General features: G+C 47.0%; 1 protein-coding gene across 1 annotated transcript in view; it reads right to left on the reverse strand.

Annotated features, from left to right (window-relative positions):
- The window catches only part of LOC144495535 (cadherin-2-like), a 225,137-nt gene extending 204,735 nt beyond the window's left edge, over positions 1–20,402 (reverse strand). The window contains exon 1 of the mRNA XM_078215605.1: positions 20,299–20,402. The gene's annotated coding sequence lies outside the window, so the exon portion shown is untranslated. The remainder of the gene's footprint in view (positions 1–20,298) is intronic.
- Positions 20,403–20,954: the final 552 nt, after the last annotated feature.

The following is a 20,954-nucleotide window of genomic DNA, read 5'->3' on the forward strand; positions in this document are numbered from 1 at the left end:
GCACACTATACAAAGCATACCGTACATAGAACAGGGCGGCATAGAGGTTAGCACTGTGGCCTCACAGTGCCAGGGATCCGGATTCGATTCCTGGCTTGGGTCACTGATTTGATTTATTATTGTCACATGTATTGGGATACAGTGAAAAGTATAGTTTCTTTCTTGGGTCACTGTCTGTGTGGAGTTTGCATGTTCTCCCCGTGTCTGCATGGGTTTCCTCTGGGTGCCCCGGTTTCCTCCCACACTCCAAAGATGTGCAGGTTAGGTGGATTGGCCATGTTAAATTGCCCCTTCGTGTTAGGGGGACTAGCTAGGGTAGATGCATGGGGTGATGGAGATAGGGCCTGGGTGGGATTGTGGTCGGTGCAGACTCGATGGGCCGAATGGCCTCTTTCTGCACTGTAGGATTCTATGCATCATTCTAATGGCACACCACAGCCACCTCTGACTGCAAACTTAGCAACCCTTCTCAAGGCCGTGATAACAGTTACAGACAAACAAACCTTTCAGAATGTGGACACTCTTATCAAGCGTTGCATTCCAGGCTAGTTGTTCCATAGATACAGGTGGGGAGGAAGGGGAGGGGGGGGGGGGGGGGGGGGGGGGGGTAGTGCTGAGAAAACACATTCCCTGAACAGCTTCACATTCTGTCGAGCACAGACAAAAGACTGCAGTACATCTCTCTCGCCCTCGCTCTCACTGGGATACCCAATCACTGCCGTTCCCACTGCTCCGCAAGGGCAAATCTCCAAAATAGGTGACTTTCAAACAAAAAAAACAGCAGCATCTGACTGCATTAGCAGCGTTTAATTTGGAATGATCTGTAGGATAAGCAGAGAGAGAGAGAGAGGGGAACAAAGAGAGGGGGGAGTTTGGAAAAACACAAGCAAAACAGCTCCAATCAAATTTATTGCAGTTTAATCGCAGCCCCGTTTGTATCTGAATTGGGGGGTGGGGGGGGTGAAGAGACTTCATTACATTGCATCGATCAGCCCCAAACAAAGACTGTGGATATATTGATTAACCAGACACACATACACACACTACAGTAAAACAGTACTGTTCAAATATTACACCTTTCCTTTACAAACACAGGTTGTCAGTAAATCGAAGCTGCGGAATTAGATCGGAAGGTTTCGGGTCAACAAAACCTCAACCGGGGAGAGTCGAAAGCCACCATCGCACCACTTCCTCTACAAACACACACACACACACACACGCGCTCGCTCACATCAACGATAAAGGGTTTCGGGCAACAGACACACATTAATCATCACTCTGCCTGGTGATTAATTCCCAAGTACAGATATTGCTCAAGATTGTCAGGTTATTTTGAGCCATTTTGCTTACTGCAGGCATCACATTGTGGCCCAAATCAATTCCACTCATCTTCTTTCCTGTACAGTTCTTTGCACCTACATTAAGTTTGTGCCTGATGCATCTACGGCCCTCTCTCTCGGGATGCCTTTTGCTTAGTGAGGCTGCTACCTTTCATAGCAATCCCGGGCTTGAAATTCAAACTACTTTTTCACGAGAAATTCAAATTTCTTTTTCAGGGGCGGCCCGGTGGCACAGTAGTTAGCGCTGCTGCCTCACAGCGCCAGGGACCCGGGACAGCACAGTGGCTGGCACTGCTGCCTCACAGTGCCAGGGACCCGGGGCAGCACGGTGACACAGTGGCTGGCACTGCTGCCTCACAGCGCCAGGGACATGGGTTCGATTCCCGGCTTGGGTCACTGTGAGGAGTCTGCACGTTCTCCCCATGTCTGCATGGGTATTTTAACAGCAACTTGAAAAGCAAACAATAGCTTAAATCCTTAAATTAGCAAAAGTCCTTGGGGATTTTCCCAGCAACTCTATTGCCATGTTAATGTAAGCATACTTGTGACACAAACAAATAAATAAAATTTCCTAAGACAGAACAGCAAAGTGCAATTCAAATGGATTCTGACCTCAACTCGCCACCAGCTATTAGTGTACAAAAATACTTCCCAAATTAAAGTTTATTTATTACTGTCACAAGTAGGCTTACATTAACACTGCAATGAAGTTACTGTGAAAATCCCCTAGTCACCACACTGCGGCGCCTGTTCGCTCAGGTACACAGAGGGAGAATTTAGCATGGTCAATGCACCCTAACCAGCACGTCTTTTGGACTGTGGGAGGAAACCGCAGCACCTGGAGGAAACCCACGCAGACACGGGGGGAATGTGTAGACTCCACAGACAGTGACCCAAGCCGGGAATCGAACCCGGGTCCCTGGCGCTGTGAGGCAGCAGTGCTAACCACTCTGCCTGGGGATTTTAACAGTAACTTCGTTGCAGTGTTAGTGTAAGCCTACTTGTGACACTAATAAATAAAACTTTTTAAAAGAACAACAAACACCAACATTCAATTTCCCTTTCTAATCACTTGCTGTACCTACAGGGTAAACCTTTTTTCATGGGAGGTGGGTGTCGCTGGCTGGGCCAGCATTTGTTACCCTAATTAAGGCAGTTAAAAGTCAACCACATTGCTGTGGCTCTGGAGTCACATGTAGGCCAGACCGGGTAAGGACAGCAGATTTATTTCCGTAAAGGACATTAGTGAACCAGGTGGATTTTTCCAACAATCGACAATGGTCATCAGTAGATTTTTTTAAATTCAATTCAATTCTCTGGAATCGCAGAATGAAGAATGCTGAAGGAGACCATTCAGCCCATCATATCTGTACCCGCTCTTTGACAGAGCTATTCAAATCCTAACTAAACAAGGTCCAGCATCTGGTGACGTTTTGAAGCACTTTGTTCTTTAATTGTGGCATCTCTGAAAATAATTGTTACACAAACTATGGAGATTAGGAAAAAAATAAATTCCTTAATCGCTTTCATTCCAGTACAAAAATTAATTGCACATTTTCGTGAAGGAAACTATTCCACAATTACAACTAATCACTTGGAGCAGCGGAGCAAACTCACGCGTTCTACACAGAAAGGTCGGCAACAGGACATTCAGCCCAACGTGTCTGCTCTAGTGTTCATGCTCCATGCCAGCATTCCCCCCCCCCGCCACATCCCACACTCTCCCCAACTTTATTTCATCCCTGCCTCTCCACCCCTACCCCCAAACCTATTTCTACATCCTGCCTCTCCACCCCTACCCCCAAACCTATTTCTATCTCCCTCGTGCATTTATCCAGCTTCCCTTTAAATGTATCAGTACTAAGAACGCAAGAACTAGGAGCAGGAGTAGGTCATTCAGCCCCTCGAGTCTGCTCCATCATTCATAGAAACTAGAAGCAGGAGAAGGCCATTCGACCCTTCCAGCCTACTACACCATTCATTCGGATCATCAAATTCAATATCCTGATCCCCTCTTCCTCCCATATCCCTTGACCACTTTAGCCCCAAGAGTTATATCTAATTTCTTGAAATCAGTCAACATTTTGGCCTCAATTACTTTCTGTGGTAGTGAATTCCACACATTCACCACCCTCTGGGTGAAAACATTTCTCCTCACCTCAGTTCCAAAAAGGTATAGAACAAATCATGGAGTTTTAGAATAATACAGCACAGAAAAGGCCCTTCGGCCCATCAAGTCTGCACCAACAATAACTACCACTAAAATTGCACTAATCCCATCTTCCACGTTGCTCATCCAAATATTTTTTAAATGTTGTAAGGTTTTCGACCTCCGCTCCCTTCCCAGGCAGTGCATTCCAGATTCCCACCACACTCTGGATGAAAAGGTTTTTTCTCAAATCCCCTCAATCTCCTGTCCCTTACCCTACTCTATGCCTCTACTTTCTCAGAAGACTAAGGAAATTTGGCATGTCAGCTACAATTCTCATCAACCTTTACAGATGCACCATAGAAAGCATTCTTTCTGGTTGTATCACAGCTTGGTATGGCTCCTGCTCTGTCCAAGACCACAAGGAACTACAAAAAGTTGTGAATATAGCCCAATCCATCACTCAAACCAGCCTCCCATCCATTGACTCTGTCTACACTTCCCGCTGCCTCGGAAAAGCAGCCAGCATAATTAAGGACCCCATTCTCCCGGACATTCTCTCTTCCACCTTCTTCCGTCAAGAAAAAGATAAAAGTCTGAGGTCACCTACCAATCGACTTAAGAACAGCTTCTTCCTGCTGCTATCAGACTTTTGAATGGACCTACCTCACACGAATTTGATCTTTCTCTACACCCTAGCTATGACTGTTACACTACATTCTGCACTCTCTCCTTTTCTTCTCTATGAACGGTATGCTTTTTCTGTATAGCGCGCAAGAAACAATACTTTTCTCTGTATACTAATACATGTGACAATAAAAAAAATCAAATCTAAGTCTATGCCCCCTCGTGAGTGGCCTCTCAACCAAGAGGAACAGCTGCTCCCTATTCACCCTGGCCGTACCCCTCAATCTATAGCTCCCAGCTGATCTCATCTTGGCCTCATCTCCACCTTCCTTCCTGCTCCCCATAACTTTTCATCCCATTACTAATTAAAAAACCTCCTCCTACTATTCACTTCGACTCATTCCATGAAGTAGCGAATTCCACTCACTAGATAAAGAAGTTTATCCTGAATTCCCGATTGGATTTAAATGACTATCATACTGCCACTGGTGTGTGTTGAAATGCAAGAGTGGGAGCGATGGGCAGAATTCAGCGATGGTGATGGACAGAACTTTGGAGTCTCAACCATCACTATCCAGAACTCCAGACTACAATGGAAAGGTGCGTGTTGCCACAGCAACACATCTCCCTGTAGCCTTATTGCCCCCTTGCTCAGGTTTCCCCCACAAGCAAAAACATCTTCCCAATGGCGACCCCATCCAACCCCTTGGTAACTTTATAGGGTTCAATCAAGTCAACGCTCTGCTTAGAGACAGACACAACCTGTTCCAGTGATTACGAATGGTTTGAACCTCTCCGTTCATCAACTCATCATAAAAGCATTGACTCATCCTGAGAACCAACACATCATCAGCAGCTCCAGAAGGACCTTGTTTGTCTGAATCTCTTGTTGAGATCAGTAATCCACGGACCCATCATTCCAGGAGTATTGGTATGTGAGGAAGAGTCAATATGGTGTCCACCCAAAAATGCACCAGGTATCCTTTTCCACTCAGAATCTACAGCAGGGAGACAGGCCCTTCAACCCAAACTGGTCCATTCTGACCAAAAAGCCCATCTAAGTTAACCCCATTTGCCTGCAGTTGGCCCATATCCCTCTAAACCTTTCCTATCCATGTATCTGTCCAGATGCCTTTTAAATGTTGTCAATGTCCCTGCCTCAACCACTTCCTCCGGCAGCTCATTCCACACACGTACCACCCTCTGTGTAAAAAAAGTTCCTCCTCAGGTTCCCATTAATCCTTTCCCCTCTTAACTTAAACCCATGCCTAAACGTAGCACTCCAGTGTTAAACTCCATCTTCAGCAAGAGCCAGAAACCACCGTGACACTTCCAGCAAAAATACACCCTCTACAGTGGCCACGATCACCAAGAGAGCTTTCTTCCTCCTCAAGACATTAGAAAATAACCTTGCATTTCTATAGTTCCTTTCACAACATCCTGGAGCGCTTTATAGCCACTTGGTTTGTGAGATAAAATTGCTGTTATAATGTAGGAATCAGCCAATCATTGGAGCGAGCCATTCAGTAAAACATATCCACACCAGTGTTCGTGCTTCATGTGAAGAGGAGCGGGGAGTTTATCAACATATCCTTCCAGCTCTTCCCCCCCCCCCCCATCTATGTTAAGCTAGCCTCCCTTAAGCTGGGGCAGCACAGTGACACAGTGGTTAACACTGCTGCCCCACAGCTCCAGGGACCTGGGTTTATTTGCCGACTTGGGTCACTGTCAGTGTGGAGTTTGCACATTCTCCCCGTGTCTGCGTGGGTTTCCTCCGGGTGCTCTGGTTTCCTCCCACAGTCCAAAGATGTGCGGGTTAGGTGCATTGGCCATGCTAACTTGCCCCTTAGTGTCCTGGGATGAGTAGGTTAGAGGGATTAGCTGGGTAAATGTGGGGTTACAGGGATAGGGCCTGAGTACAGGGATAGGGCCTGGGTGGGACTGCTGTCGGTGCAGACCTGATGGGCCGAATGGCCTCCTTCTGCACTGTAGGGGTTCTACGATTCTCCCATTTAACCACATTGAGGCATTTTATTTTGCCTCAATCACCCTGCTTCATGCTCTCAAGGCAGTGAGGTTTCTCCATAGTTCCCTAATGGGCGCGTCAAGGACCATCCCGGTATTCATGGCTTCCGGCTTTAGATTCCCACCCACGAGTGAAGACACCTTCCCCACATCCAGCAATTCACCAAAGATCTTTAGGCAGCACCTTCCAAACCCATGACCACTTCCATCTAGAAGGACAAGGGCAGCAGATACATGGGAACACCACCACCTGCAAGTTCCCCTCCAGTCACCATCCTGACTTGGAAATTTATCGCCGTTCCTTCACAGTCGCTGGGTCAACCTGCTGGAATTCCCTCCCTAATGGCATCGTGGGTCAACCCACAGCACGTACACGCTGGCCAGCCAGCGACGCCCATGTCCCACGAATTAATAAAAAAAGTCCAAGTTTAAAAAGACCCCTCTATCCGATCACTACTCAGCACAGCAAAGTCCCGCAAGAACGAGCAAATAATCGTTTTTATAAATCTGCTCAGTGGTTAGCACCGCTGCCTCACAGCGACAGGGACCCACGTTCGATTCCAGCTTCGGGTGGACTGTGCGGAGTCTGCATGTTCCTCCCATGTCTGCGTGGCTTTCCTCCGGATGCTCCAGTTTCCTCCCACACTCCAAAGACGTGCAGGTTAACTGGATTTGCCATGCTAAATTGCCCCTCAAGTGCCCCAACTTGTATAAATTAGGGGGATTGGTGGGGTAAATATGTGGGATTATGGGGTTAGAGCCTGGGTAAAGATGCTCTGTCAGAGAGTCAGTGTAGACTCGATGGGCCGAATGGCCTCCTTCGGCACTGTTGGGATTCTATGAAGTGATAACAGTGGAAGAGTAAATATAAGCAGGACATGAGGGAGATCCCCTGCTCTTCTGTGAATAGTGACTTTTTTTTTAAATTCGTGGGACATGGGCGTCGCTGGCTGGCCAGAGTTTGTTACCCATCCTAATTTCCCTCCAGAAGGTGGTGGTGAGCTGCCTTCTTGAACTGCTGCAGTCCACAATGCCCATTCAAGCTGGGCAGAAATTTAATGTTTCTCATCATCCCAAAAGACGGCACTTCTGACTCCCTCAGTACTGCAGCAGAGGGAGTTCATCTGGGTTTCTGTGGCCATGCCTCTGGAGTGGGACTTGAAGCCGCAACCTTCTGACACAAAAGGCAGGGATACTGCCCACAAAGCCACAGGAAGACGAACATGCACATCTGCATTCTCTGGCATAATTAAAGGCACTATTTTCAGCTGCATTATAATAAGCTTTTAAAATGGTAACTCTGAAACATCCAGGAGAGATGTTTGAACTTTTAACCCTGATAGCAGTCGCGGCAAGAGTGAATCATGATGGTTCTGACTTTTTCCTGTTGTCCACCTTCAACTTAAAAAGGCTTCAGCCAAGACTGGCATGGGTTACATTTCTATTCATGTTCATATCTGAGTCAGCGGATGTGGGAAAAGATGTTCTTTCTCACTTCTGACTAGGACGGGAGCCGTGAATAGCGGGGAGATCCTTGATAAATCCAATCGGGAATTGAAGAGAACCCTCACTGCCGAGTGTCAAAACTGCCACCACAGGGAAATCATAGAAACCCTACAGTACAGAAAGAGGCCATTCGGCCCATCGAGTCTGCACCGACCACAATCCCACCCAGGCCCTACCCCCATATCCCTACATATTTTACCCGCTAATCCCTCTAATTTACGGATCCCAGGACACTAAGGGGCAATTTTAGCATGGCCAATCAACCTAACCCGCACATCTTTGGACTGTGGGAGGAAACCGGAGCACCCAGAGGAAACCCACGCAGACACGAGGAGAATGTGCAGACTCCACACAGACAGTGACCCAAGCCGGGAATCGAACCCAGGTCCCTGGAGCTGTGAAGCAGCAGTGCTAACCACTGTGCTACCGTGCCGCCCTGAATGAAATAATAACTCATTGCGGAGGTTAACGCATTGGCATGGATTGAAGATTGGCTGGCTAACAGCAAACAGTTTTAAGGCAAGGATAGATACATTTTTGAACAGTAAAGGAATTAAGGGTTATGGGGAGCAGGCGGGTAAGTGGAGCTGAGTCCACGAAAAGATCAGCCATGATCTTATTGAATGGCGGAGCAGGCTCGAGGGGCCAGATGGCCTACTCCTGCTCCTAGTTCTTATGTTCTTAAACAGAGTTGACATAAATGGGTCTTTTTCTGGTTGGCAGGATGTGGTATGCCACAGGGATCAGTGCTGGGGCCTCAATTCTTTCCCATTTATATTAATAACTCGGATGAAGCGACTGGTTGCTAAATTTGCTGATGACATGAAGATAGGTGGAAAAGTAAGTTGCAAAGACATGAGGAGGCTACAAAGGGGCATAAACAGGTCAAGTGAGTGGGAGCACGTGGAATGCCTTGTGGGAAAATATGCAATTGTCCATGTTGGCAGGGAAAATTTAAAAGCTTATTATTTAAATGGTTCGAGATTGCAGAGCTCGGATTCAGAAGGATCTGGGTGCATGAATCAGTGTACACAGGTACAGCAAGTCACTAGGAAAGCTGGGGGGGGGGCGGGATTGATTACAAAAGTAGGGACGTTACGCTTCAGCTGTACTGAACACTGGTGAAATCATGGCTGGGACTCTGACCTCGCCCGTGGCTGGGATTCTCCAGTCCCTCTGCTGTAACGGGAGATTTGGTTGGGCGCCAAATTCTCCGTTCTCGCTGGCAGCGGTGGTGGGGCGTACGAGATCAGAGAATTCCGGCCCCAATCTGGAGAACTCTGTACAGTATTGGTCTTCTTATTTCAGGAACAATGTGTGTGCATTGGAAGACGTTCGCAGGAGGTTTACCAGACTGACCAGGAACGGGCGGGTTGTCTTATGCGGAAAGGTTGGACCAGATGGGATTGTAACCACTGGAGTTTAGAAGAGTGGGAGGCAACTTGACTGAAACATAAAATCCTGAGGGGTGTTGACAGGGTGGACGTGGAGAGGATGTTTCCTCTTGTGGGGGAATCTAGAACTAGGGGTCACTGTTTAAAAATAAGAGGTCACTCATTCAAGATGGAGGTGAGGAGAGTTTTCTCTCAGTGGGTGGAGGGTCACTGGATCTCTTTTCCACAAAGAAGTAGAGGTTTTGAATATTTCTAAGGCAGAGCGAGATAGATTCTTGATAAACAAGGGGGTGAAAGATTATGGGGACAGGCAGGAATGTGAGGTTGAATTTACAATCATATCAACCGTAATCTTATGGCAGGCAGAGCAGGCTAGAGGGGCTGAGTGGCCTACTCCTGCCCCCAATTTATCTGTTTGTATATCCACATTTGCCCCCTCACAAAAACTGCCCATTTCTACATAGATAACATTGCCCGACTCATCCCATCGCCTGCAGAAACCCTCGCCATGCCCGTGTTATCTCCAGACTTGACCAATTCTAACACACTCCTGATTTATCTCCCACATCTTCATAAACTGGAGACCATTCAAAACTCTGCTGCCCGTGTCTTAAGTCGGGTACTTCCTATTCACCCATCATCCCTGGGCTCACTACCAACCTTGGATTTTTTAATTCTCATCCTCATTTTCAAATTACTCTTGCCTCTCCCCATCTCTGCAACCTCCTCCAGCCCCGACAACCTTCCCCGTCTCAGCAACCTCCTCCAGCCCCGACAACCTTCTCCATCTCTGCAACCTCCTCCAGCCCCGACAACCCTCCCCATCTCTGCAACCTCCTACAGCCCCGACAACCCTCCCCATCTCTGCAACCTCCTCCAGCCCCGACAACCCTCCCCATCTCCGCAACCTCCTCCAGCCCCGACAACCCTCCCCATCTCTGCAACCTCTCCAACCCTCCCTATCTCTGTAACCTCCTCCAGCCCAAAAGCCTCCAAGATATCTATGCTCCTCCAAAGCTGTCCCTCTCGAGCATCCCCAATTTCACCTCCACTGTTAGCACTTGTGCCTTGGGCTGCTTGGGCCTCAAGGTCCGGGATTCCACGGCACGGTGGCACAGTGGTTAGCACTGCTGCCTCACAGCGCCAGGGACCTGGGTTCAATTCCAGCCTTGGGTCCTCATCTATGTGGAGTCTGCACGTTCTCCCAGTGTCTGCGTGGCTTTCCTCCAGGTGCTCCGGTTTCCTCCCACACTCCAGAGATGTGCAGGTTAGGATGGTTGGCCATGCTTAATTCCCCCTAGTGTCAGGGGGATTAGCAGGGTAAATATGTGGGGTTACAGGAATAGGGCCTGGGTGGGATTGTGGTCGGTGAGACCCGATGGGCTCAATGGCCTCCTTCTGCACTGTAGGGATTCTATGATCCTCTGCCTCAAGTTGTTCCTTGAAAGCACTCTTTAAAACCTAGTTCTTTGACCAAGCCTTTGCTTGCTTGGTCTAATACCACCGTGTCTCAAGAGGTGTAATATACTATTTTATAATATTTCTGTTGAAGCGCCATGAGCGTTATGTTAAAGGCGCTACATAAATACAAGTTCTCGCTGCCCTGCCGCAGATTTGAGCGGAAGAAGCTTTAACGCGACAGAGTTTACCTCCCGTTCGGTAATGATTCCAGAATGCCCAAGCAGATCTTCCAAGAACAATTGTCGCAGGGGCAAAAAACATCAAAGTGGTCAGTACCAATCCAGGGACATCCCAGAAAAAACAAAACAAAACAAGGCTGGCAAATGTCTGCACGCAGACCACGCCCGGTTTCTTGGGAAAGCAGTCGGGTCTGACCATCCATACAGAGGCAAGCACTGAAATTTGATTCAACAGTTGAGGATCATCTATGTGAGGGAAGCCCAAAGGGTGGTGAGTGTCTGGAACAAGCTGCCAGAGGCAGATCAAAGGTGGGTTCAATTCTGTCTTTTAAAAGCATTTAGACAGTTACATGAGTAAGATGAGTATAGAGGGATATGGGCCAAACGCGGGCAATTGGGATGAGCTTAGTGGTAAAAACTGGGTGGCATGGACAAGTTGGGCCGAAGGGCCTGTTTCCATGCTGTAAACCTCTATGACTCTGGTGGCACAGCTATTGAAGATTCCCCAAGGACCAACCACACCAACGTGAACTGCGGGTGTCCATGCCAACCGTCTCACATCAAACTCTTCAATCAGACGATGATGAAATCACTCACAGCTTGGGACACAGAAGGAGACCATCCAGCCCAGGTATGCACCAACCATAATCCCACCCAGACCCTATTCCCATAACCCACATATTTACCCTATTAATCCCCCTGACACTAAGGAGAACTTTAGCACGGCCAATGCACCTAACCCGCACATCTTTGGACTGTGGGAGGAAACCCACGCAGACACAGGGAGAATGTGCAGACTCGACACAGACTGTGACCCAAGCCGGGAATCAAACCCGGGTCCCTAGTGCCGTGAGGCAGCAGTGCTAATCACTGTGCCGCCCTTATTTGACAAAACAAGGAATCTACAACCATGTACATCAGAACAGCCATTCAGCGCTTCAACTTTAGATACTTGCATTCTGAAACCAATTTAACCACAATAGATGCAGTCCAAATTAATATATTTTTCTGCCAACATTGTACTAAGGATTAATTACTTTGCCTTGTGGAGAACAGAAGCTCTGGAACCACATTAAGTCAAAATTAAATACCTTTATTGTCCAATTTAAATTCCTCTACCTCACTCAAGCATTTGCTGCATGGTACCTTATCTCTCACGATTACCACTTTTCATCTGGGCCGGTCAGTGTTTAAAGGCAACACTGATTAATGAATGACCAATCTTTAATGTGGAGGCTTTGAAATAGTGGCTAGGCAGCTGCTGTGTGCATAGCTAAAGTCAGAACACATTTGTATGCATGATTCATCGGAAAGACTATTTCTATTATCTGGCTTTTAAAGAAAAAAGTCTTGCATTCAGCTGAAGTTTAAAAATCAACCTACACAGGTCAGCCTTGTGAGCCTATTTGCGTTCAAGGTATTGTACTTAATAAAACAGTTCGCTAGGAACATATCACTAGGCACTACGCCAAACAGCATTATCAAACATGGTGGCACAGTGGTTAGCACTGCTGCCTCACAGCGCCAGGGCCCCAGATTCGATTCCCAGCTTGGGTCACTGTCTGTGTGGAGTTTGCACGTTCTCCCCGTGTCTGTGTGGGTTTCCTCAGGGTGCTCCGGTTTCCTCCCACACTCCAAAGATGTGCAGGTTCGGTAGATTGGCCATGGGAAACGTGAGGGTCATGGGCAAGATGTTCTTTCAGGGAATCATTGCAGACTCACTGGACCGAATGGCTGCCTTTATACTGTAAGGTTCACAGAATCCCTACAGTGCAGAAGGAGGCCATTCGGCCCATCGAGTCTGCACCGACAACGATCCCACCCAGGCTCTATTCCCTCAACCCCACATATTTACTCCGCTAATTCCTCTAACCTACACACCCTGGGACACCAAGGGGCAATTTAGTATGGCCAATCAACCTAACCCACATCTCTTTGGACTGTGGGAGGAAACCAGAGCACCCGGAGGAAACCCACACAGAACGTGCAGACTCCACACAGACAGTGACCCAAGCTGGGAATCGAACCCAGGTCCCTGGAGTTGTGAAGCAGCAGTGCTAAACATTGCGCCACCCTAATGGAACACCCAGCCACATCAGGAGGTATTAGGGCAGGTTACCTGAGGCTTGATCAAAGCAGTAGGGATCTAGAGAGAGGTGGAGGGTTTAGGGAGAGGATCCCACAACAGCTGAAGACAAGACCATGATAGAACATCCTTCCCACCTTTATCTGAAAGGTTTATTCTTGAGCACAGAGAGAATAGCTCCTATGGAATACAGGCTACTTTTTAAAAAACTAATTCAAAGGGGAACACTCTGCTGACACAGGGCCGAATGGCCTCATTCTATGCTACAATGATTCTATGAGAATACTAGCCCCTTCAATTTTACAAAAGATCACAATGGCATTCAGAAGGGGGTGATAATTAACAGTTTCATTCCAATATTGGACCAGCACAGAGCACCAACCCTAATATCACATCACTGTATAAACCAAGGCAAGAACCCAGACTTGGCACAGAAGAGTATTAAAAGACTACTTAAAAACGAGACACAAACCAGTAAAATAGCGCAAATGTCACCTTAGAGTCATAGAGGTTTACAGCATGGAAACAGCCTTCAGTCCAAAATGTCCATGCCGCTTTTTTTTTAAAAACCACTAAGCTAATCCCAATTGCCCATGTTTGGCCCATATCCCTCTGTACCCATCTTACCCATGTAACTGTCTAAATGCTTTTTAAAAAGACAAAATTGTACCTGCCTCTACTACTACCTCTGGCAGCTTGTTCCAGACACTCACCACCCTCTTGTGAAATAATTGCCCCTCTGGACCCTTTTGTATCTCTCCCCTCTCACCTTAAACCTATGCCCTCTAGTTTTAGACTCCCCTGCCTTTGGGAAAAGATGTTGACTATCTAGCTGATCTATGCCCCTCATTATTTTGTAGACCTCTATAAGATCACCCCTCAGCCCCCTATGCTCCAGGGAAAAAGTCCCAGTCTATCCAGCCTCTCCTTGTAACACAAACCATCAAGTCCCAGTAGCATCTTAGTAAATCTTGCTAAGATTCTGCCCTGTTCTCTGAACAGAACTCCAAAACACAGTACTCTAATAAAAGCAAAATGCTGCGGATGGCGGAAATCTGAAATAAAAAGGGAAAATGCTGGAAAATCTCAGCTGGGTGGCAGAGTCTGTGGAGAGAGAAACAGTTAATGTTTCAAGTCCATGTGATCCTTCCCCAGTTCTATGGCGTTGTATTGGACACAAAACGTTAACTTTGTTTCCATCTCCACAGATGCTGCCAGACCGGCTGAGTTTTCCAGCACTTTCTGTTTTTACGATGGAAAGATGGGGGCGCCACAGTGGTTAGCACTGCTGCCTCACAGCGCCAGGGACCAGGGTTCAATTCTGGTCTTGGGTCACTGTCTGTGCGGAGTCTGTACATTCTCCCCATGTTTGTGTGGGTTTCCTCCGGGTGCTCCGGTTTCCTCCCACAGTCCGAAGATGTGCAGGTTAGGTGGATTGGTCATGCTAAATTGCCTCTTAGTGTCAGGGAGACTAGCTAGGGTAAATGTGTGAGGTTACATGGATAGGGCTTGGGTGGGATTGTCGTCAGTGCAGGCTCGATGGGCTGAATGGTCTCCTTCTGCACTGTAGAGATTCTATGATTTCAATTAAATTGAGGAATTTCAGATCCCAGTGTCAGTATCAAGCTCGTTCAAAACCATCGCCCAATTTGTCTTGGGTGAGACCTTGAATTCTAAATGAATCCTGACACAATATCAGTAATCTTCTCAATCACAGTGGATGTTTGCATTGCTCAACAGACCCAGTTCTTTTATTTGGCCATTTGCTTTGCAATCTGGTGGTGTGCCACACCTCCCAGGGTCAATACACTTAATTTCTGAATCTCCTTTCGACCTTGTAACTCAATAGTGAAGATGCCCGATTGCTGGAATGGATGCATTTCTATGTTCCTCGACACAGAGCCCAGCAGCAGTCAGTCCAGGCTGGTGTTTATACTTCTCTCAAACCTCCTCCTGGGTTTCCACATTGCACACCGTCAGTATAGCCTTCTATTCCCTTCTCCCCCATCCCCCACCATGTTTATCTCGCTTCCCCTGTAAATGCATCTCACCATTCCCAGTGGACACGCGTTCCACATTCTGGTTGGAGAGATGAAGATTTCTTGCAAGTTCCCTATCGATTAGAAGGTTCACCGAGATGTTGCCGGGTCTCGAGGGTGTTGGCTACGAGGAGAGGTTGAATAAACTAGGATTGTTTTCACTGGAAAGACGGAGGCTGAGGGAAGACCTGATAAGAGGTCTATAAAATTATGAGGGGCATAGACAGGGTGGATAGTCAGAGGCTTTTCCCCCCAGGGTGGAAGTTTCAATTACAAGGGGATGTTGGTTCAAGGTGAGAGGGGGAAAGTTTAAGGAAGATGTGCAGGGCAAGTTTTTCCAGAGAGAGTGGTGGGTGCCTGGAACGCGCTGCCAGAGGAGGTGGTGGAAGCAGGCACATTAGTAACATTTAAGAGGCATCTGGTTGGGTGCATGAATGGGGAGCGAATAGAGGGATACAGACTGAGTAAGGGCAGAAGGTTTTTTTTTAGTTTAGTTAGGGCATCATGATCGGCACGGGCTTGGAGGGCCGAAGGGCCTGTTCCTGCTGTACTTTTCTTTGTTGTCGCCCCCCCCACTCCACACGTTTAGAAATTGCAAATTAGTCACAAGGCTGATGGCACGCAATCAACTGAACTGATGGCATTCCCATTAAGATCCTTCTCTGGTGTGCAAATAAGAGTGGTCGGCTCAAACATCAGCAACACAGAACAAAGCGCAGGTATCCAATTAGCCTCACTCCTTTTCCCCAAGGTCCCGCAACCATTTGCTTTTCAAGTATTTATCCAAGTTCCCTTTGAAAGCTCCATTTGAATCTGCTTCACTGCCCTTTCAGGTCATCACTGCTACTCTTGCTTCACTTTTTTGTCTTTGCAAATTACCTTAAGACACGTGTTTGTCTCATTACTGAAGGTCCTGCCAGTGCAAACAGCGGCGGGCTTTCAATTTAAATTAAACCTACTCCTGATTTTGAGTACTCTATTAAACGCCACTTTCGTCATCAGGGCAAGCACCATGCCACGCTGGTTAGCACACAGCACCAGGGACCCAGGTTCGATTCCAGCCTCGGATCACTGTCTGTGCGAGTCTGCGTGGGTTTCCTCCGGTTGCTCCGGTTTCCTCCCACAATCCACAAGGCGTGCAGGTTAGGTGGATTGGCCATGCTAAGTTGTCCCTTAGTGTCAGGGGGACTAGCTAGGGTATATATATATATGGGTTACAGGGACAGGGACTGGGTGGAATTGTTGTCAGTGCAGGTTTGGTGAGCCGAATGGCCTCCTTCTGCACTGTAGAGATTCTATTCCGTGTAGGTTCCGGTGTCTTTTGTTATTGCAATGGAGGGGGATAGGGCCGTACGGCAGGGCAAGGTTTACAATTGGGGGAGAGGTAATTATGATGCGATTAGGCAAGAATTAGGGGGCATAAGATGGGAACAGAAACTGTCAGGGAAAGGCACTAATGAAAAGTGGCACTTTTTCAAGGAACAAATACTGGGTGTCCTTGATAGGTATGTCCCTGTCAGGCAGGGAGGAAATGGCCGAGTGAGGGAACCATGGTTCACGAAAGAGGTGGAATGTCTTGTGAAAAGGAAGAGGGAAGTTTATGTAGGGATGAGGAAACAACGTTCAGATGGCTTGATTGAGGGTTACAAGTTAGCAAGGAATGAGCTGAAAAAGGGGCATAGGAGAGCTAGGAGGGGACATGAGATGTCCTTGGCGGGTCAGATCAAGGAAAACCCCAAGGCTTTTTACTCTTATGTGAGGAATAAAAGAATGACCGGGCGAGGTTAGGGCCAGTCAAGGACAGTTGTGGGAACTTGTGTATGGAGTCAGTAGAGATAGGCGAGGTGATGAATGAATACTTTTCTTCAGTGTTCACCAAGGAGAGGGGCCATGTTTTTGAGGAAGAGAAGGTGTTACAGGCTAATAGGCTGGAGGAAATAGTTGTTCGGAGGGAGGATGTACTGGCAGTTTTGAATAAACTGAAGGTCGCCAAGTCCCCTGGGCCTGATGAAATGTATCCTAGGATTCATTGGGAGGCAAGGGATGAGATTGCAGAGCCTTTGGCTTTGATCTTTGGGTCCTCACTGTCCACGGGGATGGTGCCAGAGGACTGGAGAGTGGCGAATGTGGTTCCTCTATTTAAGAAAGGGAATAGAAATTACCCTGGTAATTATAGACCGGTTAGTCTTACTTCGGTGGTTGGTAAATTGATGGAAAAGGTCCTTAGGGATGGGATTTACGACCATTTAGAAAGATGCGGATTAATCCGGGATAGTCAGCACGGATTCGTGAAGGGCAAGTCGTGCATCACAAATTTGATTGAATTTTTTGAGGTGGTAACTAAGTGTGTTGATGAAGGTAGGGCAGTTGATGTCATATACATGGATTTTAGTAAGGCGTTTGATAAGGTCCCCCATGGTCGGCTTATGATGAAAGGAGGTGTGGGATAGAGGGAAAGTTGGCCGACTGGATAGGTAACTGGCTATCTGATTGAATGATGTGGAGATGCCGGCGTTGGACTGGGGTCACGCACAGGGTCCCATTGCCCGATACGATGGGACGGCCGGGTGTGTTTGCCTTGTGTATCTGTTGTTAAACTTCTTACTGTGTTTACCCCAGTCCAACGCCGGCATCTCCACATCGTAAACACAGTAAGAAGTTTAACAACACCAGGTTAAAGTCCAACAGGTTTATTTGGTAGCAAAAGCCACACAAGCTTTCGAGGCTCTGAGCCCCTTCTTCAGGTGAGTGGGAATTCTGTTCACAAACAGAACTTATAAGACACAGACTCAATTTACATGAATAATGGTTGGAATGCGAATACTTACAACTAATCCAGTCTTTAAGAAACAAAACAACGGGAGTGGAGAGAGCATCAAGACAGGCTAAAAAGATGTGTATTGTCTCCAGACAAGACAGCCAGTGAAACTCTGCAGGTCCACGCAACTGTGGGAGTTACAAATAGTGTGACATAAATTCTGATTCTAGGATCGCATGATAAAGACTCAGGAGGAAAAAAGCAGAAATATTTATGTGAAATAGTGTGACATAAACCCAATATCCCGGTTGAGGCCGTCCTTGTGTGTGCGGAACCTGGCTATCAGTTTCTGCTCCGCGACTCTGCGCTGTCGTGTGTCGCGAAGGCCGCCTTGGAGAACGCTTACCCGAATATCAGAGGCCGAATGCCCGTGACCGCTGAAGTGCTCCCCAACAGGAAGAGAACAGTCTTGCCTGGTGATTGTCGAGCGGTGTTCATTCATCCGTTGTCGCAGCGTCTGCATAGTTTCCCCAATGTACCAATCTTTTTAGCCTGTCTTGATGCTCTCTCCACTCCCATTGTTTTGTTTCTTAAAGACTGGATTAGTTGTAAGTATTCGCATTCCAACCATTATTCATGTAAATTGAGTCTGTGTCTTATAAGTTCTGTTTGTGAACAGAATTCCCACTCACCTGAAGAAGGGGCTCAGAGCCTCGAAAGCTTGTGTGGCTTTTGCTACCAAATAAACCTGTTGGACTTTAACCTGGTGTTGTTAAACTTCTATCTGATTGAAGACAGAGGGTGGTGGCGGATGGAAAATTTTTGGACTGGAGGCAGGTTGCTAGCGGAGTGCCACAAGGATCAGTGCTTGGTCCTCTGCTCTGTGATTTTTATTAATGACTTAGAGGAGGGGGCTGAAGGGTGGATCAGTAAATTTGCTGATGACACCAAGATTGGTGGAGTAGTGGATGAGGTGGAGGGCTGTTGTAGGCATAGATAGGATGCAAAGCTGGGCTGAAAGATGGCAAATGGAGTTTAACCCTGATAAATGCGAGGTGATTCATTTTGGTAGGACTAATTTAAATGTGGATTACAGGGTCAAAGGTAGGGTTCTGAAGACTGTGGAGGAACAGAGATCTTGGGGTCCATATCCACAGATCTCTAAAGGTTGCGACTCAAGTGGATAGAGCGGTGAAGGCGGCCTATAGTGTGTTAGCTTTTATTAACAGGGGGTTGGAGTTTAAGAGCCATGGGGTTATGCTGCAACTGTACAGGACCTTAGTGAGACCACATTTGGAATATTGTGTGCAGTTCTGGTCATCTCACTATAAGAAGGATGTGGAAGCGCTGGAAAGAGTGCAGAGGAGATTTACCAGGATGCTGCCTGGTTTGGAGGGTAGGTCTTATGAGGAAAGGTTGAGGGAGCTAGGGCTGTTCGCTCTGGAGCGGAGGAGGCTGAGGGGAGACTTAATAGAGGTTTATAAAATGATGAAGGGGATAGATAGAGTGAATGTTCAAAGACTATTTCCTCGGGTGGATGGAGCTATTACAAGGGGGCATAACTATAGGGTTCATGGTGGGAGATATAGGAAGGATATCAGAGGTAGGTTCTTTACGCAGAGCGTGGTTGGGGTGTGGAATGGACTGCCTGCAGTGATAGTGGAGTCAGACACTTTCGGAACATTTAAGCGGTTATTGGATAGGCACATGGAGCACACCAGGATGATAGGGAGTGGGATAGCTTGATCTTGGTTTCAGATAAAGCTCGGCACAACATCGTGGGCCGAAGGGCCTGTTCTGTGCTGTACAGTTCTATGTTCTAGATTAGCTGGAACAGCCATGGTAAATGTATGGGGTTATGGGATAGGTTGGGGGAAGAGGGCCTGTGCAAAACACTGTCAGAGTGTTGGTGCAGATGGGCCGAATGGCCTGCTGCACTGTAGGGATTCAATTCTATCTCCACTCTTAGTCTCTACTGAACTGAAGCCCATCTTGCAATCCAAAATGAATGACTTAAATCATTTTTTTTTTGCTGCTGTTCCTCAAAACGTTGCAGTAAAAGGACACAAGGAACCAAAAACGACTTTAAAAGATGTCAGATGAAACTAAGTATCCGCTCACATCCTGTAATACTTCTTTATAACGATGGCATTCCGATAACAGAAACGTTCATCTCACACACGAGGAGAACAATCTGTTTAGAACAGCCCAGCTTGCTCTCCCCCCCCTCCTCCCCCTCTTCAAAGTCCTTTCACTAATGTAGCTTCCAGGGCCAAGGAAGTATCAAAAGCAAGGCAGAGTTCAAACCAGAGACAGCCTGGAAGCTTCTGGGCAGAAGTCAAGTGCTTCAGTGGTTTAAAATAACATCATAAACTATACATCCAAAAAAGAATTTCCAAAGGTCCAGCTCAATTCCTTCATCCCCTGCATCTTATTAAAAACAGCAAGAAGTTTAACACCACCAGGTTAAAGTCCAGCAGGTTTATTTGGTAGCAAATGCCATTCCAAATAAACCTGTTGGACTTTAACCTGGTGTTGTTAAACTTCTGTGTTTACCCCAGTCCAACGCCGGCATCTCATTAAAAAGACAGCTTTCCAACAGAGATACTTGCATTTGCTTTAGTTCGATGCTCCCGTGCTTCCCAACTCCTGGAAACTCTTGCTTGGTTTCCAGTCTAATTTAACAACTGTACTTGGCAAAAAGAAACAAGTAATAAATGAAATGACAATTTACCATTTAAAAGGGGCTGCCCTTCGTGAATGCTCCTCGAAACCACTGCGTTGTAAATATCTTCGGAAAATCCAGGGGTACACGATGCAAGGCCAGCTACTTCTATTGGTATCTACAAAAAAAAAAATCCCAAAACAAAAGACGAACAATTAAATAATGTAAAATAGATCTCAAAAATATAAATTAAAAACTTTTTTCGGCCAGCTCCCTCAGGTCTGAATGAAGTGCTGATAAATTGATCAGGGAATTGTACAAGCATGGAATGCAGGAGGCCATTCGGTCCATTGTGTCTCTGCAAGCTCTTTGAATGAGTTATCCAATTAGTCTCACTTCCCCCAGCTTTCGCCCACAGCCCTGCAACTTTTGCCTTCTCAAATACTTGTCCAATTCCCCTTTCACCACAGTTTTCAGGCAGTGCGCTCCTGATCATAAAAACAGAAAATAGAAGCAGAAGGCCATTCAGCCCTTCGAGCCTGCTCCACCATTCATTTTCATGGCTGATCATCCAACTCAATAGCCTGATCCTACCTTCCCCTCCCCATCATATTCAGCACCCTCTCCTTTCCTTCTCTCCCATGTACTGATGTAGTCCAAAGATGTGCGGGTTAGGTTGATTGGCCATGCTAAAATTGTCCTGAGGATTACCAGGGTAAATATGT

This window comes from Mustelus asterias, chromosome 7, assembly GCF_964213995.1.
Source record: "Mustelus asterias chromosome 7, sMusAst1.hap1.1, whole genome shotgun sequence".
Classification (NCBI taxonomy): Eukaryota; Metazoa; Chordata; class Chondrichthyes; order Carcharhiniformes; family Triakidae; genus Mustelus; species Mustelus asterias.